Below are 25496 nucleotides of genomic sequence, written 5' to 3'. Positions count from 1 at the left end.
AATCTACACCGTGCAGAGACGTCAGGTGAAGGCCGAAGGGTGTCCTCTGGATTTGGCGCAAATGAGGTCATTGGTGACCTTAGTAAAAGCGGGTGCGGTAGGGTGGTGGGAACAGAACCCACAGTGCAGTGGGGTGAGGATGTGGGTGGGGCCAGGCAAAGAGGACCAAAGGGCTGTAGCTGAAGGAGGGCCTGGGCCCCGAAGGCTTGGTTTTGTTCTGAGATAAGGAGGCTGGAGTGTGTACAAATTCCAATGGAATGGGGGAGGACGTGAAGATGGGGGAGGAAGTGAAGATGGGGGAGGAAGTAAAGATGGGGGGAATTGAAGATGGAGGAGGAAGTGAAGATGGGGGAAGTGAAGATGTGGAGGAAGTGAAGGTGGGGGAAGTGAAGATGGGGGAGGAAGTAAAGATGGGGGGAATTGAAGATGGGGGAGGAAGTGAAGATGGGGGAAGTGAAGATGGGGAGGAAGTGAAGGTGGGGGAAGTGAAGATGGGGGAGGAAGTGAAGATGGGAAGTGAAGATGGGGAGGAAGTGAAGATGGGGAGGAAGTGAAGATGGGGAAGTGAAGATGGGAGGAAGTGAAGATGGGGGAAGTGAAGATGGGGGAGGAAGTGAAAATGGGGGAAGTGAAGATGGGGAGGAAGTGAAGATGGGAAGTGAAGATGGGGGAGGAAGTGAAGATGGGGGAAGTGAAGATGGGGGAGGAAGTGAAGATGGAGAAGTGAAGATGGGAGGAAGTGAAAGTGGGGGGAAGTGAAGATGGGGAGGAAGTGAAGATGGGGGAAGTGAAGATGGGGGAAGTGAAGATGGGGGAGGAAGTGAAGATGGGGGAAGTGAAGATGGGGGAAGTGAAGATGGGGGAGGAAGTGAAGATGGGGAGGAAGTGAAGATGGGGGAAGTGAAGATGGGGGAGGTAGTGAAGATGGGGGAAGTGAAGGTGAGGGAGGAAGTGAAGATGGGGGAAGTGAAGATGGGGGAGGTAGTGAAGATGGGGGAAGTGAAGGTGAGGGAGGAAGTGAAGATGGGGGAAGTGAAGATGGGGAGAAAGTGAAGGTGGGGGGAAGTGAAGTTGGGGGAAGTGAAGATGGGGAGAAAGTGAAGGTGGGGGGAAGTGAAGTTGGGGGAGGAAGTAAAGATGGGGGAAGTGAAGTTGGGCGAGGAAGTGAAGATGGGGGAAGTGAAGGTGGGGAGGAATTGAACATGGGGGAGAAGTGAAAGTGGAGGAGGAGATGAAGATGTTAGGGAAGGAGGCGAAAGTGGGGGAGAGAAGCCCTGTGGATGCCAGGGAAGCGAGGATAGGCGAGGAAATAACCCCAGACAGGAGAAACTTCCCTTTTTCCATTGAAACAGCAGGGAACCAAGAGCACATTGGTGTAGATGCAGACCACAGATGCATTTGATGGTGGAAAGTTGTGTGGACCAGTGTGTCTTTCCAGGATGGAAAATGTGTGGTTGCTTTAGGGTGTGTATGTGTTTCTCAGTGATTGAGGGGTGACACCGGTATTTGCTGCACAGAGGCCAGGATGCCGGGTGCCCTGCAGTGCTGGGACAGGGATTCACCTTTTCCGAAAATGACCCACCGGAAGCAGTGCTTGCTGACACGGCCACTGCCCGCAGCCGTGAGCATGACCATACCCAACCCTGATTTCTAAGTTCTGTTTTGTACTAAAAAGGAATCAGGGCTTGTTGGAGAAGTGACTGCTTTGACCAAGGCAGGGAATGTACGGGGTGACCTTGGGTGGCTTTGTGCAGTGTCTTATAAAGTTAACCATCCATTTACCATATGGCCAAGTGGTACCAGCCTGGGTTTTTACCCAAGAGAAATGAAAACTATGTCCACACAAAGACTTGTATGTGGGCAAATTTTGTAGCAGCTTTACTCTTACTAGCCCCATACTGGAAGCAGCCTAAATGTCCATCAACAGGTGAATAGATGTACAAGTTGTGGTCTAGCCTGCGGGGCGGTACTACCCAGAAATAACAAAGGATCACAGACGCACCCGGCAACATGGATAAACCTCAAACACATCATGCTGAGTGAAAAACTAACAGATATAAAAGAACGCATGCTGTCTGACTCCATTTTTATGAAATTGGAGAAAGCTGAAACTGACTGATGGGGCTGCGGCGGTGGAGAGCTGACTGAAGCGGCAGGAGAAACCTTTGCGGGATGATGGAGATTCTGCATGAGTGGCGGTGGTCACGCAGGTGTGCACCTTTGTGAAACTTCCCACCCTCCACAGTTACTGTGGGTGCATTTTATTTTCTGTAAATAATATTGCAATGAAATTGAGTTTTAAAGACTGAAGGTATGGCGGGAGGGGGTCCCCAAGGACCCAGAAGCCACGTTGATGGACTTCCTCTGGTCCCAGTCGGGGCAATCTAAGCATCAAACAGAACAATGACTATAAAATAAGGAATACATAAAAATCTAGGGGCCATAAGAAGAGAGAGGGGGGAGCTTGTCCATATCTGGGGATCCTTAAGCAGGAAGTACACACATAAAGAGAAGCAAGTGAAGGACTATTGACTAAGTCAGAGTGGGTGGGGAGCCAGCCCGGCGTGGGCTTTGGGTGCTGATAAAGTTCTCTTTCTTGGTCTCGGTGGCGATTACACCCAGTGTTCCCTCTAGAACTATCCGTTCATCTGCACGTGCCTGTACAGATGTATCTCACGATAAAAAGTGCCCCTCCCGTGTTCAGAGAAGCATCAAAAATGCAAGTATCCCATGTAGAAATGCTATTTCAATCCACTGATGCCATTTCACTAATCAAAGAGCCTACTGTATTTGACAAGGGGAAATGCCTATGTAATTTAAAATAAAACTAATTCTTACATAAATGTTATCCAGAAAACCGTTTTTGAAAATACAGATAGGCCTTCTTAGATAAGCCAAGATGAGAAATACCAAGTTGTCAGAAGAGAAACAGTTTTCTAATAATTTAATTTTTGTCTCCTCAATTTAGAAGGCTTCAAAAATTCCTTGAGCTAGAAAATGTCTACTCCTTTCTAAAAATGGAAAGAGGAAACGAATTGCAGAATCTCCTTCACTTGAATTAACATCCAGCTAACTTAGGGTCTTAAGTGGGTGGCTTTCTCAGGCTTCCTCTGAAAATATTAATGTTATCAAACGAAGTTTGACTTTCATAAAAAGGAACTTGATTAGCATCTTGAGGAGAACTGATTAGAGGCTCATGTTTTCTGAGGTTCGTGTCCAGGGCTCTGGACTCATTGGCGGCTGCTGTTTTGGCCTTGGTTCTCCCTCTAAGATGTTCTGTGCTGCCCCATTATTATGTTGATGACAAAAGGCTGGATGATTGAAATGGAAAGTAACAGGCAGATTCCATCTCTCCCACCTCAATCTTGGGTGAAAACCTTTTCATCTTCAGAGGAGTTTTTTCCCCTTCATTTTAACACATTTATTCCTCTTTGCCCAGAAAATTATTTTGGTCTCAGACAACTCTTATTTATTCATTCCCGTGGATGAAAGCAGAGGCCTGGATAATGCAAAATGATAAAAATTCAGAAACTCTTTATATTTGACTTTCAAATGTGGGCTTGTACTTACATTTGATTATGCGTATATTTAATATTCTGGGGATTCAATTCAGACAAAATAAACGAGTCGCAGGATAAGCATCTAACTGGAAAAGTGTGAGCGGCTCCCCCGGGTCCCGAGCTCACTGACAGCCCGGGGGACAGGAAACAGGACTCCAGACAGAAGACAGACAGACCCTCTAAGCCCACCCTCTTCTCGCCCTCTTCCCGGAAGCGGAAGCGAGGGAAGCCGGCGCTAACTGGGTATCCTGGGTGCTCTGCGCCCCCTGTGCTGCTCTTCGGCTTAGAGCAAGTACAGTCCGTGCTGCCGAGATCTGGGGCGGGAGCTTGGCCACCAGGATGATTGCTTTGCACGTGTCCAAGGAATGCTCATCTAGTCTTTCCTTCCTGTCCCACCCACACTCAGGGGAGCAAATCCTACCCGAGGGGGCGGCCATCACAGGGACCACCCTGGAGTCGGTCCTCCACAATTATTATATATATATATTTTTTATTGAAGTATAGTTGATTTACAGTGTTGTGCCAGTATCTGCTGTGCAGCAGAGTGACTCAGTTATACCCATATAGACATTCTTTTGCATATTCTTTTCCATTATGGTTTACCACAGGATATTGAGTACAGTTCCCTGTGCTGTACAGTAGGACCTTGTTGTTTATCCATTCTAAATGTAATCGTTTGCATCTACCAACCCCAAACTCCCAGTCTATCCCTCTCCCACATCTCCTCCCCCTTGGCAACCACAAGTCTGTTCTCTGTGTCTGTGAGTCTGTTTCTGTTCTGTAGATAGGTTCATTTGTGTCCTATTTTAGATCCCACATATAAGTGGTATCATATGGTATTTGTCTTTGTCTGACTTATTTCACTTAGTATGACAATCTCTAGTTGCATCCATGTTGCTGCAAACGGTATTATTTCGTTCTTTTTATGGCTGAGTAATAGTCCATTGTATATATATGTACCACACCTTCTTTATCCATTCCTCTGTCGATGGACGTTTAGGTTGTTTCCATGTCTTGGCTATTGTGAGTAGTGCTGCTGTGAACGCTGGGGTGCATGTATCTTTTTGAATTATAGCTTTGTCCATGTGTATTCCCAGGAGTGGGGTGGCTGGATCATATGGTAGTCCTAGTTTTAGTTTTCTGAGGACCCTGCATACTGTTTTGCATCACAGTTACTATGTTTATAAGCAGTCTGTCCACCAGAGCGGGCTCATCAGGTAGAACAGACACCCGTGCACACGGTCAGTCCGTGAGGGTGACTCCGCGTGGGCCCTCCGTCTCCCGCACACTCCCTGGAGTCTCACCACGTCGGGACCCTCGTCCCGGCGCTAACCCAGCAACTCCGTGGCGAGACCACGGTCCTTCCCAGCTTCCTTCTGCCCCGCGCGCCTCCCCTTCTAGAAACTGCAGAGGTTTATTTGTGACAAAGGTTTGTGCTGGGGTTTTACCACCAGGAGAGAACTGGAGAGTAGTGGCAGGCAGGTGACATCATCAGATGTGTATCAGAGACAAGTCAAGTTTCACAAACGAAAATTATTGGGGAGTGGGGTGGGGAAGGAAAGACAAGAAGGAAAAAGAAGGGAGAGCTGATTCACTTTGCTGTACAGCAGAAACTAACAGCATTGTAAAGCAACTATACTCCAATAAAATTTTTTTTTAAAAAGTGAAAATGAGGCTATTAGGGTGGAACCTAATCCAATAGGACTCAGTGTCCTTGTAAGAAAAGGGGATGAGGACACAGAGGGAGGACACCACCAAGGCACAGGAGGAAGATGGGCACCAGTGAGCCGAGAAGAGACGCCGCGGAAGAAACCCACCCTGCTGACCCCTTGAGCTTGGACTTCCAGCCTCCAGGACTGTGAGAGAATGTGTTTCTGCTGTTTAAGTGCCCCCGGTCCGTGGCCCCCGGTCCGTGGCCCCCGGTCCGTGGCACGGTGTCACAACAGCTCAAGCCGACTCCTGCAGAGATGAGCACCCGTGAGGGGAGGAGAAGGGGCTGGGCAGAGAAAGAGGCTGGAACACGGTGTGAACCCCGCAGAGCCTCAGCCACCCCGGGCGGCAGCCCGGAGCCTGCCCTCGAGCTCCGCCTTGCTCATCACGGAGCAGGGCTGCCCTGCCTCGTAGGGCGGCCTCACCAGGTGGCTCTCACAGCCGACGTGGGCCCATGAGCAGCTGGCGATCAGGGCTTGTCTGCGCCCCGGGCTCCCCACCCCGGGCACGGGCGCTGCCGAGAGGCAGGTGGCTCGTCTCCACGCCCGTCAGAGTCCACCCCTAGCCCCGCTCAGCTCCACGCTGCCCATGTAGCCAGCTCCCAGTGGGCCGCCATCCCTGAGGGGGACTTCCGGGAGGGATGTCAGGGAGAAGCCACCCTGCTGCGTTCGGTCCCAGGGCCACAGCTGAGACCCCCCACCCTCCATCATGAGCTATCTGGGGGCAGCAGTCTGTTCTGGCCGCTATGACAAGAAACGCCAAAGACTGGGTGGTTCAAAGAACAGATACTTATATCTCACAGTCTGGAGGCTGAAAGTCTGAGATCAAGATGCCAGCAGATCCACTGGCTTGTAGACAACTAACTGTGTCCTCACGTGGTGGGGAGAGACAGACAGACATAGGGACAGAGACAGAGAGACTGAAAGAGACAAAGATGCAGAGAGAAAGCAAGTTCTCATGTCTCTTTTCATAAGGGCACTAATCCCACGATGAGGGCTCCACCTTCATGACCTAATTACCTCCTGACTTGGAAAAATCCGGTTTTCCTTCTCAGTAGAGAAGAACTCCATCCTCCCTCCTGTCCTTTTCCCCTGCGCGTCTCTCCTACTTTCACACCGTCACACACACAACACTTCACTTCTGGTCACCCCACGTTAGCCAACCTCTATGTCTGTCCTCACACCTCCTTCTCTGACTCTGACCCTCTGGCCTCCCTTTCTTAAAAAAAAATTTTTTTTCTTTTCTTTTTTCTTTTTTTATTAATTTATTTATTTTTGGCTGTGTTGGGTCTTCGTTTCTGTGCGAGGGCTTTCTCTAGTTGCAGCAAGTGGGGGCCACTCTTCACCGTGGTGTGTGGGACACTCACTATCGTGGCCTCTCTTGTTGCAGAGCACAGGCTTCAGACGCGCAGGCTCAGTAGTTGTGGCTCATGGACCCAGTTGCTCCGCGGCATGTGGGATCTTCCCAGACCAGGGCTCGAACCCATGTCTCCTGGATTGGCAGGCAGACTCTCAACCACTGTGCCGCCAGGGAAACCCTGGCCTCCCTTTTATAAGGACTCTTGTGGTTACACAAGGCCACCTGGATAATCCAGGATCATCTCCCCATCTCAAGACCCTTGACTTAATCACATCTGTGAAGTCCCTTTTGCCATGGAACATGAACGTATTCACAATTCCAGGGATTAGAACCATAGATATCTTTATGGAGCCATTGTTCTGTCTGCTACACCCACTAAACAGACTTTTTGGTAATCATTTCTTTGGATAAAGCTATTTTATAAAGTTAATTGATCGGGCTTGTTGATCACTCTCTAGTGACCTTCTAGTTAGGCCGAGGCATCTCTGGCCCGCCTGCAGGGGCTGCTTTTGGCTCAGCCATCAGTCCTTGGCCCCTTCCATGTTGGTCCGGAAGGCAGGACGCCGTGGCACAAGACACGTGTCACCCACATGAACGAGGAGTGGCTTCTGACCCCGTGGTGTGCATGGACCTTTGTCTAACACCATGACCCTGAGAGGTATATTATTATCCCCATTTTACAGATGAGGTAATTGAGGCTCAAAAAGCTGAAGCTCCTGGCTTCCAGTCGCTCAGGTGATGAATGTTGGAGCTGTGATTCAACACCCTCGTCTGTGGACCACCTTTTTACTCCATCACATGACTCCCCTTGAAGAGAAGGTAATTCCCTTTATCTACAGATACAGTGGAATTAAGGTGTGTCACCTGTGCAAATACGCTCTCATTGTGCCGACACAGCAGCCCAAGAGTGGACACAAATATTTTGCTCTGTGAGCTAAATGTAGACGCCCCTGAAGGATCTGTGGCTCTAATTCACGTTCCTCTGAAATTTCCACTGGCTCATTTTATTGCCTATCATGAGGTTCTGCAGAAGAAAAAAGCAAAACAAGATAGAAAAAAACAAAACCTTAGCAGATGCTTGCTTGTTTCCTGTGAGCAGGACAGTGCGTTGGGGGAATGACTATAGTAGCAGAACGCGTGCCAGAGTCATTGTCTATGACGGGCAGTGACCAAAAGCAGTCACCAAGCTGGTCTGCAGCACCAGGCGGTGTAAATTTTTACTTGCGAGGCACTTTCTGGAATTTGATTTTCATGTCCTGTGGTTATAAAGTGACAACAGCTTTACGGCATTGTGACCGGGGTGAGGACTAAGAACTGTGTGCGTGTTGGTTTAGGGTACCCGGGAAAGGGATGCTGGCCGGGTCCCTTCTCCCTGGCGTATCGCATCCTCACCAAATAATGGCCTCAAATTATAAATCATCTGAGAACCAGCTAAGTGCTTCGCACACGTAAAACGCGAGCAGAAAAATAAAGTTAGTATCCCTGTTCTAAGACCAATTCAGAAATCCTTGCTGACACCCGCTACGTGGCAGCACAGTGCCAGGACCCGCGGGGCCGCACACAGCACGAGGTGTGGCGTCACCAAGTCGGACAGGCCCCTGGCTCCGCCGGAACCCAGCATAGCCAGTCAGGATGGGGCGCAGTGGGTGGGCGTCCTGAAGGGGGGCTGCTTCCAGAAAGTGGAGCATGAGTTAGATGAACGAAGGAAAAAACAGTGAAATATTTAGGACAAGGAAACTATAAAAATTGTTATTTAAGACACTGCTTTTCAGTTGGTAAATTTCAGCCCATTTAGCAGGTCACAAAATCAATTTAGTGGATTTTGCAAAATTAAATAGAACAGAATATGAAATATCAGAGTGCATTGCACAGGGTAAGGGCAAGTATTGTTTCATGAACATCTTGATGTGGTTTTTTTTAATATTGTTTCTAATACTCACCGATTTTCTTTTTTTTAATTTAATTATTTATTCATTTACTTTTGGCTGCGTTGGGTTTTCGTTTCTGCGTGCGGGCCCTTCTAGTTGTGTCGAGTTGGGGCTACTCCTCATTGAGGGCTCAGTAGTTGTGGCTCACACGTTGCAGAGCGCAGGCTCAGTAGTTGTGGCGCATGGGCTTAGTTGCTCCATGGCATGTAGGATCCTCCCAGACCAGGACTTGAACCTGTGTCCCCTGCATTGGCAGGTGGACTCGTAACCAGTGCGCCACCAGGGAAGTCCCTTAATGTGGTTTTTATAGCAGTGGATGCTTGTGTGTATTAGGTCACAATAGCAAATGTATTTTTTTACTGTGGGTCACAGTCCAAAGAAGATTGTAAAACTCTGATTTCAAGGAAGCCATTGTGAACTCATTATAAAACCATAGAGCCTACTGATCAAATCCGTTCTAGGAATCCGCTTCCCTTGACACAGAGATCACCTGGCGCTGAGGCTGGGTTCGGGAGCGCTGTCTCCCGCGTGGTGTCACAGGTGCGTGTGCCTGGGGCGTGACAACATTATGCCCCAGTGCAGTGTCCACGGGGCTCTACGTGGTTCAGGGATGTCCTCTCTCCACACCTCGCCTGTGAAGCAGGTACTGTCCTTACCGTTATTTTACAGACGAGAACGGAGCACAGAGACAATCACTCCCCAGGGCCACGCAGCCAGGAGGGGCAGGGTCCCGCTTGGAAGCCCCCAGCCTTCTTGCTCAGCTTATACCACCCCCCATCCCTGCTAAGACTGTAAGCTCTTTGAAGGCAAAATCTGCCTCATGCATCTGGCAGATTGTTTGATATTCCTGTTATCTGCTGCTACACAACAACTACCCAAACTCTGTGGCATTAAGCACCATTTTATTATGTCCAGATTCTTTGGGTCAGGAATTCAGACAGAGCACAGAGGGGATGACTAATCTCTTCTCCATGACGTCTGAGGTCTGCGATGGAAAACTGGAGGGAACTTGAAGGCTGGGCCCTGGAATCATAGGGCGGCATCTTCATTCATATGTCTGGTACGTGGGCTGGGGGTACTCAGAGGCTGGGACCACTGACCTGGGCCCCTCTCCGTGACCTGTGGCTTGGACCTCTCCCAGCCTGGTGGGCTTATCCCAAGAGGAAGCACTGGACGGTGAGCGTTTGTTCCAAACGAGGCAGATGGAAGCTACATACCTCTGATGATCTAGTCCCCGGAGACCACAGATGGACCCTCCCTCCCTTCTCTGTTGGTGGAGGCAGCCCCAAGCCCATCCAGATTCCACAGGAGGCCGCGTAGACCACACCTCACCCCCTGTGATCTCCTCAATTTTCTTAGTTTCCAACTAGGCTGTGAGTTTCCTTGTTAGGGCAGCCGATTTCCTTTGAGGTGGGAGAGTGAGCGGCTCACATCGCCATGGTGCACAGAGCACTTGGTGGTTAATAATCCGCTGTTGCTTACGATGATCTGTCGTCTCTACAACAGCCAGTGGGCTGGACCCACAGATATGTTTACTGCCTGCACTTAGTTGCTAGCATTGGGCTTATTTTCAAGTACTTTTGTCTCCACTTGAACTGAATGTCTTTTATCTAAGCTTATCTTTAGTGTCAATAAGTTTAGGTTTCTCAACAGCTGGACGCCCAGATAAGATACAGCTCTCCTTCTATTAATCTTCTGTAAGTTGATTGTTAGGGCCGCGAAATCCATTCATCACCAAGAGCTGTCCTTTCACATTCATATGGTCTTCATTTAGCTAAACCAAACCCTATTTCTTTACCATGACTAAAGTTCTTTGTCATTGTAATTGTTCTTTCTTAGAGCTGGCCCAGAGTGTCAGATTGTCCCCAAAGAACAAGTAGATGCCAGTAACACTCGCTGTTATGTTTTCTCTTAACTTCAGGGTCCTTTGGTAAATTTATTCCCAAGAAGACCCATAAGGCCTGAGTATCCCTCAAATATTCTCCCTTCTGTTTGAAGACCTACAGTTGGGTCGTTCTCCCCTGAGTAGAAGTAGACGCTGTTTGTCATTTGTCCATCTCACTCTACAAAAGCTTTAGTCTTGATTTTATTCACCTACATCATCCTTCATTGATACAAGCAAATTCCATCAAACGGTTTTAAAAATCATATAATCCATATTGTGAGATAGGAAAGGAAAACAGAGCGTCGGGAGTGAGGGAAGGGAAGTGGGAGAGAGAGAAAGGGGAAGTATGGGGCGGAGAGAGAGGTGGGCGCTCGTCAGAAGGTCCCGGGAGCCCAGCGACACGCGGGGGAAGTAACCACGCTTCCCACTTCACGGATGCGGATACCGAGCAACCAGGAGGTGAAAAGGCAGAACCAGGGGGCCATAATCAGGGAGAGTCCCTTTCCCCTAGGTACCTAGCTTAGGGAGCATTGTTGAGAGGTAGCAGAGACAGCCAGGGTGCAGGCTCTGACTCAGACTGCCTGGCTTTGAACCCTATGTGTCTTGCTAGCCTAGTGGCCTTGGACCCTTACTTGACATCTCTGTGCATACCCCTTGCACCAGTGCTGGGTGGACGATGGACAGATGTTTGGGGGATGCTGAGACCCTGCGTTACAATTGCAGCTCTCTGCACATTTACAGTCTAGATGGGCCGACACATCACGCACAGCGACCCACAGCCCTAGTCACTAAAGCAGGCCGGTGCCCAGGGGCTCAGACTGGGGACACTGCCCACTGCCCGAGGCTGTCAGGGGCCACCTCGGAGAGGAGGTGAGGCTTCGGGGACCGTCTCGGTCCATTAACTGAGGCCGGTTCGGCTGGCGTGGGTGATAGAGAATGACTGCATCCTTCCAGCATCTCAGAGATCATTTCCTGGAGCCTCATCGGTACACGTGACCCGCACAGTTCTAAGAACTCCACGTTGGCCATCAGGCAAACATCCTTCCCGCCCCCGTCAAAGAGAGAAGGGCCGCTTTGTCTTTGTCGTGTGTATGTGTATACGCTGCTTCTGCTGCAGCAGAAAGCAGGCGTGGGCCCTTTCCCTCTGCTTCAAGTAAGGCTGCGAATCCTTTGGAGCCGCGGTCCTTCTGGGTTTAACCACTCAGAGGGCACAAGCCGCAAGAACGCTCTGAGCGTCCCCCCGTGCTTCCGGTGCCAGGCACTGTCCGTGCACAAAAGCTCCCTGGCAGCCCAACTAGACAACCTCGAATGACAGCCCCGTCTTTTCCCAATGAGGAAGCAGGCACAGAGATGTCAAGTAAGCGGTCCAAGGCCACTAGGCTAGCAAGACACGTAGGGTTCAAAGCCAGGCAGTCTGAGTCAGAACCTGCACCCTGGCTGTCTGCGCCACCTCTCAGCAATGCTCCCTAAGCCGGGGGCCGAGGGGCATGCCTCGGCTCCGCCATTCTCACACAGACTGTGAGAACTGGATTGAAACCCCTGGAATATAAATCACAATTCTACGTGTGCATTATCCTGGAAGGATGGGCTTCAGTCAAAATTTTCAAGGGGTTTGGGGACACTAAGGAGTGTCTGGGCCTTGGGGGGTCAGTGCTCACCTGTTCCTGCTCCATCAGCGACTGCGGGCCAGCAACCACCAGCTCACCTCCGCGCTACCACGAGCTTTGGTGGAAGTCAGGGCCCACCTAGGCTGAGCGGCACAGGTGAAGCACTAAACACAAAGACCAGGCGGGTGACAACCATCAGCTGTGAATAAACCATAGTCACAAGATATCAAGGAATTATTCTTAATTTTGTAACATGGGATAATGATATCGTGATCATGTTTTGTTTGTTTGTTTTGTTTTTCTGCTGCGTGGCATGTGGGATCTTAGTTCCGCCACCAGGGATCCAGCCGGTGTGGAGTCTTAACCCCTGGACCACCAGGGAAGTCCCTCATGGTTTTTTTTTTGTTTTTTGTTCTGTTTGTTTGTTTTTAGGTCCTTAGCCTCCAGGGATAGGGAAGTGGGGAGCAGATGAAAGGAAAAAAAGAGAAAATGTTGACAATCTTTCAGGCTGGAGCTGAGCAGTTGTGGGTTCATGATACTATTCCCTCTACTTTTGATTCTTTTAAATGCCATAGTAAAAAAGTTTTAAAAATAAAAATAAATCATAGCTACTGTTCATAACAAGATGTAAATCTCGGAGCCAAACAGAAGTTACTTCTCCCAGAGAGGGAGTGCGCAGCCCCCACCCTGCAACCTTGCCGGTCTGCCAGGTGCCAGGCTTCGGGGAGGGAAACAGGTAAGAGGTGGGTCTGGCGCCCGGGGCCTTCTTCCCGCGGCAGCCCCTCCTGGCGCCGCGCCTTGGCGCACTTAACCTCCCAGGCTCGGCTTTGCTCTCCATGAAATGGTCTGACGTCCATCCTTGGGAGAGCTGCGCGCGGTGGAAGGAGGTGGGTGGGTGGGAGCGTCTCCAGGGTTGCCCAGGTGAGGCAGAGTCTGGCCTTTTCCGAAGCTTGCTGGGGACGCGGGGGTGGATGGAGAGGATCGTGATTAGGAAGGAGGAACGCTCTCTCTCTCCCCCCCCCTCCGTCTCCCTCCCTCCTCTTCCTCTCCCTCGCCCCCCGAGGGGCGGTACCCCGGCCCCTGGGGGGAGGTTTTCGGCCGAGGACCCGGGAGGGCGGCGGGCGGGGGAGGAGGGCTCGGGTCTGGGCGGCCGCAGCGGGTGGACCAAGGCGCGCCGGCCCCTCCCACGCGGTCCCCTCCCACACGGCCCCCTCCCGCCCCGTCTCCTCCGCCCCATCCTCCTCCCGGTCCCCGGCAGCCGCAGCTCCGGGAGCAGCCGGCGGCGCAGCGGCCGCGCAGCCTTTGTCTCGGGGCCGCCGGGCGGCGGGCCCAGCGCAGGCGTAAGTGACCGGTGGCCGGGCCGGGGGGCTCGGCGGGGAGCGGGCCGGGGTCGCGGGCGCTCCCTGCGGGTGGGCGGGCCGGCCCGGTCGTCCGGGGCTCGGGCTGCGCGCGCCACGCGAGGCGGTGCCGGCGCGCGGGGCGCGCGGAGGGGCCGCAGCCGAGGGGGCGCCGAGAGGGGCGCGGGGCCAGCCGAGCGGTGCCGCTTCGCTGGGCGCAGCAGCCTTGCGCCCGCGGACGTGCGGCTTGGGTGCAAATCCTGTCGGCTGTGTTCCTCCGGGCAGAGGCCGCGCGGGGAGGCGGGAGGCAGAGAAGACAGGCGGTGATGAAGAAACGGGAGAGGACCGGGCCGGCGTCACCATCACGATCAGCCACCGCCATCACCACCGTCACCACATCCACCACCATCACCAGCGCTGACCGTCGCTCTCATACCCCCTCCCGCCCCTCCCCTGTGTAACGCCAACTTTATCAGATTATTTCCTTTTCATGGGTAATACTTTGAAAGAGCGACAGAGTAACTCAGATTAGGCATAAGCACGTCTGCGGGGGGCAGGCTATCCGTCGTCTGTCCGTTAGCTACCTCCGTTTTCCCATCAGGAAAAGGGGCAGTCAGGCAGCGATGCTTTCAGTTTTTCTATCTCTGGTTCTGGAACGGTTTGGTAAATTGAAAAAAAACCCAAAAACTCCCTCACTTGGTAATGATGATGATGTTGATGATGATGATAAAGTAATATCCTCACTAAATTAGATAATCAGGAGTTTAAAATTTTTCTCTCCTTTAATTTTTGAGTGTGAAAATACCAGCAGTAAATGGAGACATAAGGAAAATGAAACTTTCACTAAAATAATACCAAGAATAGGAGCAAAAGATGTCCTTTGTAGAAAAATCACCCAAGTGGGCAGAGGGCAATGAGTCCCATCTGAAGCGTAGAAAGTGCCCCTTTAGTGGTTCGTGGCTGTCAGTCTCATTACTTTGGATGCATGTAGTGTCCCTTGGGTGTTTTTCACCCTACCTGAAGAATGTTTTAATTGCTGTTTCACCACTGGCTTTTACCTGGTCCAAGGGACCGGGGGGCAACTGGAACAAGCACACATCTCCAGAGCCATGGGGACTGTTGGGGAGCCCAGCGTGAGAAGCACAGGGACCACCTCCTTATGAAAAGTAACTTCCAGAAAACAGGCACTAAGTCCCCTCCACTTACTACTGCTTAGAGACAAACCCTGGACGTCCGCGTTTTGTGTTCTAGTCCAAGACAGACAACTAGACAGTTCTACATTTCTTGATATGCTTGGAAAATTCTCTTGCTCAAAAGTCAGGATAGCAGGGCTCCTTTTTAATAGGGCCGTAGCGGTTCACGCTGTGTCCTGTTCCTACAATTCAAGAAGGAAACGATAATATCAGGCACACTGTGGACCCCACTGAGCAGCTGTTGCCATTACCGTAGTTAAAGATTTCTCAAACATTGAAATGTAGCTATACTTCATTAACTCGATTTGGAAATGGGGTTTTTAAATAATCTATGTGATTCTGTAGAGAATGACTTTGAAATAATTTCTTTCCTTGAAAATATTTCAGGGCCTCAACTTTGAGTAAGGCATGGTCACTGTAAAACAATCTCAATTCCAGAACAAAGACTTAAGGAATTACTTCACCATGTTTTTAGTTCTGGATCTTTGGGAAATAATTAGCTCCTTAAGGGACCTTTATGCCTTTGGTTGTTAGTAAATTCTATTGTTATATCCCACATGAGTTGTTTAACCCATAGGAATATTTATATCCCCGTATGGGTTATGCTATAAGTTTAAAATAACTTACTTCTTTTTACTGATGTATGATTTACACATTTAAAACCCACAGCTCTTCAGTGTACAGCTTGATGGATCTTTGCCTATGTCCACCCCCATGTAACCTCCACCAGAGCAAGATACAGAAAACCTCCATGGTCCCAAATGTCCCTTTGTGCCCCTTCCCGCTCCATTGGCTGTTCTCAACATAGAAAAATAGTTTCATTTGAAATCATTTCTTTTAAATTTCCCCCCATTAAATCTGGTTGGCCTATTCCTTTAGCAAATGCAGCTGGGTGCAGGCCCTGGGCCCGGCACTGCATAGACAGGAGCCTTCCCCGGAGATGCAGATACGGCAGATAACTAAATAAGCAGAGATAACACAGTGTGTGCAGATACAGAGGGTTATTGGAATGCAAGGGAGGCCGTATCCCCATTTTTGGGGTGTTCTGTTCCGTTTTTTTGAGGGGGAAAGGGAAGGCTTCTTGGAGGATGTGAATTTTTAAGTTGGGAACTGAAAAATGAGCAGGAGGTAATCAGTAAAATGTAGTCAGAGGAAAAGGAAAGTCTATTCCAAGTGGGAGGAATATCACGAGTGGTGGCTCAGAAAGAAGAGAGCGTGGAGTGTTCAAGGAACAAAAATAAGTCAAGGCCAATTGGAGCGCAGGCTGGGGGAAAAGGGGGTGAAGGACAGCCAGGGAAGCAGTGGGGGCCCATCAGGAGACTCTGAGGCCGCAGTGACGCCCTGCGCTGCAGGCAGGGGGGATCCCTGGACCCAGGCAGGCTGAGACCTGCTTGGTCAGCCGACCGCCCTGTGGTGGGGAGATTACAGGAGGCACGCGGGGGGCGGGGACAGGCGCCATGGCATCCGGGTGAGAGACGGAGGTGGCCTAGCCAGGCAGTGGCAATGGGAAGAAACAGATGGACTTGGAAGAGATTTAGAAGGTAAAACCAGCACAACTTGGCGTTTGACAGGCGAGGATTCCAGGATGACCATTAGCTTTCTTAGATCTTACAAAACCGGTGGATGATGGTACCGTTGGAAATATTGGGTGGGGTGGGCGGAGAATCTAGTTTATATAATATCCTTTTTTTGATATATGTCTTTCCGAATACATTTGATCTCGGTTGCCAGTTAGCTTGTGGAACAGTTAGGTAGAAATATCTACCAGGAAGTTGTAACAGGTATTTACGGAGCACATTCCGTGTGCCAGGCATGCTCGGGTCACCTGGGCTGCAGCTGTGAACGAGACGTGGACCCGTGTCCTTGTGAAGCTCACGTGTAACAGGCCAGAGCTGCAGCCTCGGGGCTGCCGGCTGTAGGTGGTGATGAAGGCTTCAGAGTGAATGAATTTGCTCGGTAAGATTTCAGTGAAAGAGCAGTAAGCCTAGGGTAAATCTCGAGGGATACCGGGAGACTAAAAAGGAGACAAGGAGAGATGGCAGAGAAAGCAAGAGAAGTGTGGTGTTCGGGGATCTAGGGAGTGGTCCCCAGTGCCACCCGCAGCTGAGAAGTTATGTAAGATGAGGACTAGGGATGGTCTCTTCCCGTGCTTCTCAAAGTGGGGTCCCCAGACCAGCAGCAGCAGCCGGAGACTTGGAAATGCAAATTCTTGCGCTCCACTCTGGACCTCCTGAATCTGAATCTGAAACTCTGAGTGGGACCCAGTACTCTGTGTGTTAACCAGCCTTCCAGGTGATACAGATGCTCCGCAAAGTTTGAGCACCACTGCTTTACTGCATTAATCAGTAAGAAAGTCAGTCACTGGTGCCTGGGAGACTTGGTGAAAGTGATTTCATTGGAGTTACAGCCTGTTTAGGCAAACTTTAAAAATCTTTAACAGGAGTGTTAGTTTTGTTCTATTTTTTTTTTTTATTTAGAAATTTCAAATGTTTTTTTCTTTTGCACGTTTGAGCTTTTTCCTTTCATCTGCTAGTTGATAATGGATTCATGTTTTGTTTCACTCTGTTCAGTATGATTGTGGGCGTTATGTTTTTATCTACTTTGAAACACTTCCATTTATCTGTAAGGCCACCTACATCATTGATAATTGGTTCACTGCCCTCAACTCTGAAATGGAGGAATTAAAATGGCAAAACAGAGTGCAATAGTGAAGATAAGTGAATCTCAACTCTGAAGGGCAGCCTGAGAAAACACCTAGACGCTTAAATTAGCTCTTCCACAAAGTTCCAAGACTCTGTCAGGGATGTGTTTCTAATTATTTGAACTCGTTATCATGTGAAGTAATTGGATGTGCGCCCTTTTCATCTAAAGGGGTCCAACAACATAACCCTAATGACTGTACTTCTCGTGCACTTATGAGGAAGAAGCCTCTTAGTAACTAGGTCTTTTCCTGGCTCTTTTGTTGGCAGACTCCCAAGTATTTTATTTCACTTGACAGGAAGAATGAGAGCACATTACTGTGTTTTTCTATCATCAGGGAAAATCTTTGGTCGATTTTCAAATGAGAAGACACTGGTGCAGATACAGGCACACCTCCAAGATGCTGTGGGTTCGGGTCCAGGCCATCGCAGTAAAGCGAGTCACAAATTTTTTGGTTTTCCAGTGCATATAAAAATTACATTTACACTATCCTGTAGTCTATTCAGTGTGCATTAGCGTTGTGTCTAAAAAGACAATGTGTGTACCTTAATTTAAAAATACTTTATTGCTAAAAAATGCTAACCATCACCTGAGCCTTCAACGAGGCATAGTCTTTTTTGCTGGCGGGGGGTCTTGCCTTGATTTGACAGCTGCTGACTGATCAGGGTGGTGGTGCCTGAAGGCTGGGGTGGCCGTGACAATCGCTTAAAATGAGACGACAGTGTTCGTGGCACCCCAAAACAATTACACAAGTAATGTCAAGGATTACCGATCACGGATCACCGTAACAAATATAATAGTAAAGAAAAAGCTTGAAATATTGCAAGAATGACCAAAATGGGACACAGAGACGTGAAGTGAGCCAATGCTGTTGGAAAAAATGGCTCAAATAGACTTGTTAATGCAGAGCTGTCACAGACCGTCAATTTGTAAATGACACAGTATCTGCCAAGCACAATGAAGGGAAGCACAGTACAAGGAGGTGTGCCTGAATTACTTTTATTGCCATCCCTTTTTCAAAATGAAAACTTTTTATAAGAATAAAAACTGAAAAAAAAAAAAAAGAATAAAAACTGGTAGGTAGTTCCAGTGCTCTGTAGAGTGACAAGCACAAAGAAGGTCCTCAAACGCTGAGTGGAAGGATGGATGGATGGATGAATGGATGGGTGCATGGATGGGGGAGGGGATACATGGTTGGATGGATCAATGGAGGGATGTGGAGACGTGTTCGGAAGGGCAGATAGAAGAATGGATGGATGGATGAGTGGATAGATGGGTAGCTGGATGGATAAATGGATGGGAAGGTAGAAGAGTGGATGGGTAAAAAGATGGCAGGAGAGAGTTGATCTGCCTAAAAAGAGGAAAGCAGTCTTTTAAAAAAATATTGTTCCCCCCTGTGGAGCGTACAGTGAAATGAGCTGAAGATGTGTAGAGGGTTTATTTCTAATGTGATCTTGCAAAATCCTCTAACATGTCTGAGCCCCTTGTGTGCAACGGACTGTAGGCCACCCCACCTGCTGTCAGTGTTGTGCTCAGAACCAGACTGTATATGACCATGAATGTGGTGTTCACGCTGTAACGTGTAAATTGTAAATAATTCCTGTTACGTGTGGTCAGATAATGGATTTTAAATATGTTAGGACTGCGCTTTGCTCAGCCTTGGGGACACGCGGCCCACACAGGTTTCCGCGGGCTCCCTTTTATTCCTATCGGGATCAGGCAATAGAACAGTCTTTGGCTTAATACACTGGTTCACGGAGCATGGTATGCAACATAGAAGCACATGGTACCAGCATGTCAAACCTGGGATTTATTGATTACAACAAGATGAAAACATACAGAAATTTGATGTAAGGGGAAATATAGACAAATTATAACAGCGGTGATGTTCCACTCTATGTAGCAGAAATTGGGAAGGTGGCAGGTGCATGAACGGCCAATTCGGGGGTGCCTGTAGTTTAACCTGTCTGAGAGTGTGGTGCATGTGATCATCTGAAGTTACTGGCTGCTGAGAACATGTCATGAGCCAAGGGCCCTCCAGTGGCCACAGCGAGCTCTCCTCCTGCCCCTCCGTTTGCTGGCGTGATCCTTTGAGTCAGGCCAGCTTGTCTCTTCACTGAGTCCGAGTGTTTTCTGTGCCCACCATTCTGTTTAATGAGTGTCGCCAGGGCCGCGTTACAGGTCGGGAAGGAGGAGGAATATTCCGTGGTTCCTTGATGAGACCCCAGAGCCAAGACTCAGGCTCAGGCCCAGGTCCCTCTGACCCAAGAGCGTCTCCTAACGTAGCTCCCAGCCAAGCCTGTGTCGTGTCTCAGCGGTGTCAGCCTGCTGATCTCGTCTGCGTGTTTGTTCTTTTCAAGAATCATCAAATGGGTGGAAATGGGATCAGAACTGCCCAGCCCCCAGCAAAGGGCACGGAGTGAACACGACGCCCAAAGGAAGGTGTGCTCCCCGCCTGGGCTGCGGGTCCCCGCCTAAGTGTGGGCACCTCCTAGGCTCTCGCATTCAAGCTCTCGTTGAATGCTTACCAAGCAGGAATGAGCCTCTGGCGGTTCCCGTGGGGGACATCCGTGCCTCAGGGGGCATCTAAAATGTAAAGACAGTGGGCTTTTTAGCAAAGCAAAGGATACTTGAGACCTCTCAGGTTGCAGTTTTTAGCCAGTCTCTGTAAAACTGGCTCTTTGAGCCAATTCACAAGAAGAAAATAGATGCATTCATTCATATAATCCATTTATTCATACATTCTACAAGCATCTATGGAATGCCTACTGCGTGCACAAAGCCTTAGGAATTAGAAAGGTTTTTTCTAATGATCTTTCTCTTTGCATCCACTTAACCTTTTACAAAAAAAAAAAAAAAGAGAGAACAGAGATGGAAATGATGTCATAAAGAAAAAGAATTTTTGAAATTGTAGGAATACTGATGAGAACATCCTATTGGCTTTCATGTTCATTATTGGCCTCAAACGCTAAACTCTGCTACAGAACCTCTTGGAGCTTCAGGGGCTCTGACGAGAGCTTCTTTGCTGATGTCATCAAAGTCATCATGGAACATGGTGCTCGGATTTTTGTTCGGATGGCAGCACATTGTTGTGTATTTTCTGAGGCAGAAGGCTTGTGTGTGGCGGTCAAACCAGGTCACAACACTTTCTATAGGAAGCTGTCTCAAATCAGGGTGAAAGTGCCAGAACTTGGAAACAGGCAACCTGAGTTCTGAAATCACCCTGTTCTTGAGTGGAAAGAGGGCAAGTTTAGCAGTCACTCGGGTCTGCATTTTGAGGGCTAACAAGGCCATGTACCGTGCTGGTGAGTCATTTTCTTTTCTGTGCCCCGGTCTCCTTATCTGTAAGACAGAGACACTTGTAAGGACTTTGGAGGGTCAGCTAACGCTTAAACTGAAGGCTCCCCTAGCCCAGGCACCACGGGAAACCCGTCTCCTGCATTATTTCATTTAATCCTTGAAGCATCCTCTGGAGGGTGGGGGGCCCGTTATCAGCCCCATTTTACAGACGAGATAACCAAGGCAGTACAGAGCCGTCCTGCAGTACATTCAGCGCACATCTAGTCGTTCCTCTCTCTGGCTGTGTGCCAGCTGCCCTGGCTTCGCTTTCCTCCCGAGCCAATGGAGATGCCGGTCCCCACCGTACCGCTCCCTGGGCAGCTGACTCCTGGGGATGTTCACGTAGAACTTTGGCTGAGGAAGTACTTCGTGGTGGGAAAGTGGGCCATGGGTGTCACGTCGGTGGAGCCACGGACAGCACGCGCCTCCCAGGCCGGGCTGCGTGCCCGCTGATGGCCGAGGTGCCCAGGGGAAGGGGTCTTCCCACGTCACACCACTGGCTTCAGCTGCTGTCTCCACGCCTCCTCATCCCATCTTGCAGTCTGACTGTGAGTGTCTCTGTCCAGCAAGACGTCTGGGCCCCGGCTGCGTTTCGAGGCTGGGGGAGGGTTGAATGGGAGCAAGAAAGAAATGGTGAGAAATAGTGGTGTTGGCATCTCTCTGTGGATGTGATGGTGTGAACTGAACTTCCAAAGCGAAGTAACTTTCCAGCTGCTCGGCTGCTTCCTGCCAAGTGGCCCGTGACCACCCGTGACAGCAGCTTTCGCCCAAGTGGCCCCTGTTCCCGTCACAGACAGAATCGGACTGTCCCGTCCACCCCGTCCAAGCCGGGCTTAGCTCCCAGCGGTGGCAGGTGCGTGTTTTGTTGGGTGGTCACTGGACAGAGTGGAAGGAGGAAGCCCCCTGGCCCCAGCCCCTCGGGTGGCTTTCCTGGGATTGAGGAGCAGAGGACAGAGGCCGCGGGGACTGGTGGGGAACTGGCTCCCTCTGGCCGCCAGTGGCATCTTTCCTACTACTTCCCAGCCTCTCCTTTTCCACAGGAAGGAGGAGAGTGGAGGGCGGTCATGTGGATGACTGGCTGTGATTGTGTCTACACACTAGGCGGAGATGGTGCACAGTTGTGTCAGTGTGAACCTGTGACCCATCTGCCGGCTGGCCTCTGCCCCCTGGTTGTCCCGTGATGACCCTTAGCTTGCTTCCTTAGGAAACCTGTGCCTTCGTTACTAAAAGCATTGACTATCCAAGCCCCTTACATGCAGTGCAGGACTAAGAAATGTACATATTCTTATGGGAAAGTATATTTTTTATCTGATGCTCTCAATGTAATAACAGAAATAAAATCTAACTGAAAATAAACAATTAGCCTCCTCGATTGTAAGTTAAACAAAATGTTAATGGGTGCACTTGCTCATTTTTCCTGTCTACTATGTCAGAGGAACAAAATGGACAAAACAAAACACGTTTCACACCTTTACTGCTGATTGCTGTTGACATTCAGTGGACATGACTTTCAGCCACAGACAACGAAAGAACATTGTTTTCTACGTCTGCAGATTTTGTTAACAAAGACTCCTCACCCTACAGAAAGCTTTCTAGAATATTCTGCCTTATGTGGTTTCCCAGAGACACGTAGGTAGAAAAGAATTTTTTATTTCTTTATTTTTGGCTGCATTGGGTCTTCGTTGCTGCGCCCGGGCTTTCTCTAGTTGTGGCGAGCGGGGGCTACTCTTCATTGGGGTGTGCAGGCTTCTCATTGCAGTGGCTTCTCTTGTTGCGGAGCATGGGCTCTAGGCGCGCGGGCTTCAGTAGTTGTGGCACGTAGGCTCAGTAGTTGTGGCACACGGGCTTAGTTGCTCCGCGGCATGTGGGATCTTCCCAGACCAGAGCTTGAACCCGTGTCCCCTGCACTGGCAGGCAGATTCTTAACCACTGCGCCACCAGGGAAGCCCCAGTAGAAAAGAATTGGAACAGGAGAGAGAGGCCTGGGTTTTGGTTCTGACTCCACCTCTGTCTAAGCATCTGACATTTGCAGGTCATTCACCCCCGACGTAACACCCCCGGCTTGAGTGTCCGTTTCTTCTTCTGTGGGATGGAAGGTACGCAATTGCCAGGATTCTTCCCAACGCTACAGTGCTGTGATTCTGTGGTTCTCTTCCTTCGTGTGCCTTTCCGCGTCCTTTTTCTCTTACATTCTGAACTCGACACCCGTTAACTGGATGTGCTGTTACCATAATTACCCAATCACTGAACACCCCATGATGGAGAATAAAGTCACTACTATTTATGCTAAACTGTTTCATTATTTTGGAGGGAGGGCGGGCGAGAGCTCCATGCGTGAAGCTCTAATTACAGTAATATAGTACATTAGATTATAGCTCTCTTTTGCCCTATTTTATTGATAATCATAGCTCAGGAAATCCAAGCCAAGATTTTTATTTCCATGCCCACATTCCCCATATCCCATGCGTCCAGCCGGAGGCCAGCTCTCCGGAATGAGAAAAGATGGACTGAGGTTGTGAGTCTGTTTCGGGAGGAGCAGTGAATGGGGTGGCGGAGCTGCACTGGCCCCGCACGGCACTCACCAGTGAGACACACCTTCCGGTGCCCGCCTGGGCGCCACACCTCTGCATCTTTGGCTCAAGGCCCACTGACTGAGCCCCTCACACTGGGAAGCCCCAGCCTGTGCCGAGGGGAAAACACGGAGGCGTCCTTCTAGAATGTATGTTTTCTTAAATACATTTGCAGAAGAAATATTAGCCAGATATTAAAACAAACTCAACCTTATAATAGAGTAGAATGCAAAACTTGCATAAATATTTAACGTGAAATAGAATGCTTAAAAGAAACGTCGAGCAAATAGAGGCTAATTTGGGCTCTCCCCCCAGATCCTCACTCATATTCTCCTACTGTTCAGGGCGCTTTGGTGGAAAACATTGAAAATGGTAACTGCTAACATTTATGGAGCGCCATCAGATGTTCTAAGCATTTGAATGGGATTCTCTGCAGCTTCTATAGTTATCCCCATTTTGCAGATGAGGAATCTGCGGTACAAAAAGAAGTTAGATAATTTGTCCAGAGTTTACAGAGCTCGTAAGTGGCAGAGCTAAGACTCAAGCCCCAGCAACTTCTCCGTTCCCTCACTCCTCACGCTGCCAGCACCCCCCTTAAGAGAAAGCAGCCGCACCCCAAAGGGTGGACTGTCCACATCACAGACAGAATAGGTAGATCTAATGCAGGGCGAGGAGCCTTGCCCTAGAGGGTCTCCACAACTGACTTCAAGACAAGTGTGGTGAATGTATCTCTAAAGTGTTCTTCCTGGACCTTCAGAGGAGCCCAGGGCAGAGCAGAATCTCCTGAAACTGGCACGTATTCTAGAAGTAAGCGTAGGCTTTTCTGCCATACCTCCTGCCTCCGGGTGAAGCCAGCTCTGGCCTTCCATCCGCTGATGGGCTTGCTCTCTTCCCTGGACTACTGAGCCAAGAGGACCTGGTTTTAGACAAGAAGAGACCCCCTGCCAGGAGCATACATTCTGCCTTGTCACTATGACACGGACTGAAAATATGCTCAAAGAGAGATGTGAGCAAAAGGCTATGAGAAGCTGTCAGTTCTGCCTTGGGTGATCAAGGAACAGTTCCTTGAGACAGTGGGCAAGGAGGGGCATTCCAAGTGGAGGAAAAGCATGAGTGAAGGCCCAGGGCCAACTGCACAGCACGTGTCTGGACTCTGGAAGTGAGACATTTTAGCCACGGTATCAGATTGTATGTGAGAGCAGAGGAAGGGAAGGCTGTCCACGGGAAGTGGAGCCGTTGTATGGATGGCTTTGAACCCCAGGCTAAGGAGTTTGAGTTTTACGATGAAGCTAGTGGTGAGTGGTCTAAAGCTAGGGAGGAAGAGAAAGGAAGGACAGAGATTTATGCCTCAGGAGATCAACCTGCCCGCAATCTGCAGGACAGAGGAGACTAGAAGAAAGGGAGAGGCTGTCCGTTTGGAGACTAATTAGGGAGCCATTTAAATAATTCGAGCAAGAGATAATGAGTGTGTGAACAGGGGAAAGGCATGGAATATGGAAAGGGGCATCCTCTTAACTCAGGGATCATTAAGGAGGTAGTATCTTCACATACTGTCCTGATATTAGAGCAATAGGAGTAAGAAGGAGCGAGACATGACTCCTAAAACAGAAGAAAGGTGGTTCGATTCAAAGAAGTACGGGTTTCGGGGCTTCCCTGGTGGCGCAGTGGTTGAGAATCTGCCTGCTAATGCAGGAGACACGGGTTCGAGCCCTGGTCTGGGAAGATCCCACATGCCATGGAGCAGCTGGGCCCGTGAGCCACAGCTGCTGAGCCTGCGCGTCTGGAGCCTGTGCCCCGCAACGGGAGGGGCCGCGATAGTGAAAGGCCCGCGCACCGCGATGAAGAGCGGTCCCCGCACCGCGATGAAGAGTGGCCCCCACTTGCCGCAACTAGAGAAAGCCCTCGCACGAACCGAAGACTCAGCACAGCCAAAAATAAATAAATAAATAAATAAATAAATAAATAAATAAAAAAATTTAAAAAAAAAAAAAAAAAAAAAAAAAGAAGTACGGGTTTCTGCTCCTAGAAAGATGGTGTAGAAGTGATTGTTCTTACCCTTCCTGCTAAGTAGAGCTCAAAATCCCTGGACATTATGCATAAAATAAACAAAAGAAGACTCTGAAAAGTGGAGAAAAGGAGACAGATCCACCAGGGACCTTAGAACTTGAAGGATAACACAGCAGTGAGTTCCCTGTGTTTTATTTCGCCTCTTGCAACCCGGAGTCTCATAACACAATACCCAACTCATCTAGGCTTCAACCCCAAATCACTTATCATACAAAGAATCAGGAAAATCTCAACTTGAATG

General features: G+C 49.6%; 2 protein-coding genes across 3 annotated transcripts in view; both read left to right on the top strand.

Moving 5' to 3' along the window:
* MRPS9 (mitochondrial ribosomal protein S9) overlaps positions 1–25496 on the top strand; it is a 91632-nt gene that overhangs the window by 63249 nt on the left and 2887 nt on the right. The gene's annotated exons all lie outside the window — the stretch shown is intronic.
* The window catches only part of GPR45 (G protein-coupled receptor 45), a 65159-nt gene continuing 47051 nt past the window's right edge, over positions 7389–25496 (top strand). Inside the window, exon 1 of one of the 2 annotated variants that reach the window (XM_057558611.1) lies at positions 7389–7448. The gene's annotated coding sequence lies outside the window, so the exon portion shown is untranslated. Of the gene's footprint in view, positions 7449–13286; positions 13390–25496 lie in introns of those variants that run through there. The other variant, XM_057558610.1, reaches the window with a different exon arrangement.

Source organism: Balaenoptera acutorostrata, chromosome 12 (assembly GCF_949987535.1).
Source record: "Balaenoptera acutorostrata chromosome 12, mBalAcu1.1, whole genome shotgun sequence".
NCBI classification, from domain to species: Eukaryota; Metazoa; Chordata; class Mammalia; order Artiodactyla; family Balaenopteridae; genus Balaenoptera; species Balaenoptera acutorostrata.
The sequence above is the reverse complement of the archived record's forward strand: the minus strand, read 5'-3'. Positions and strand labels throughout refer to the sequence as shown.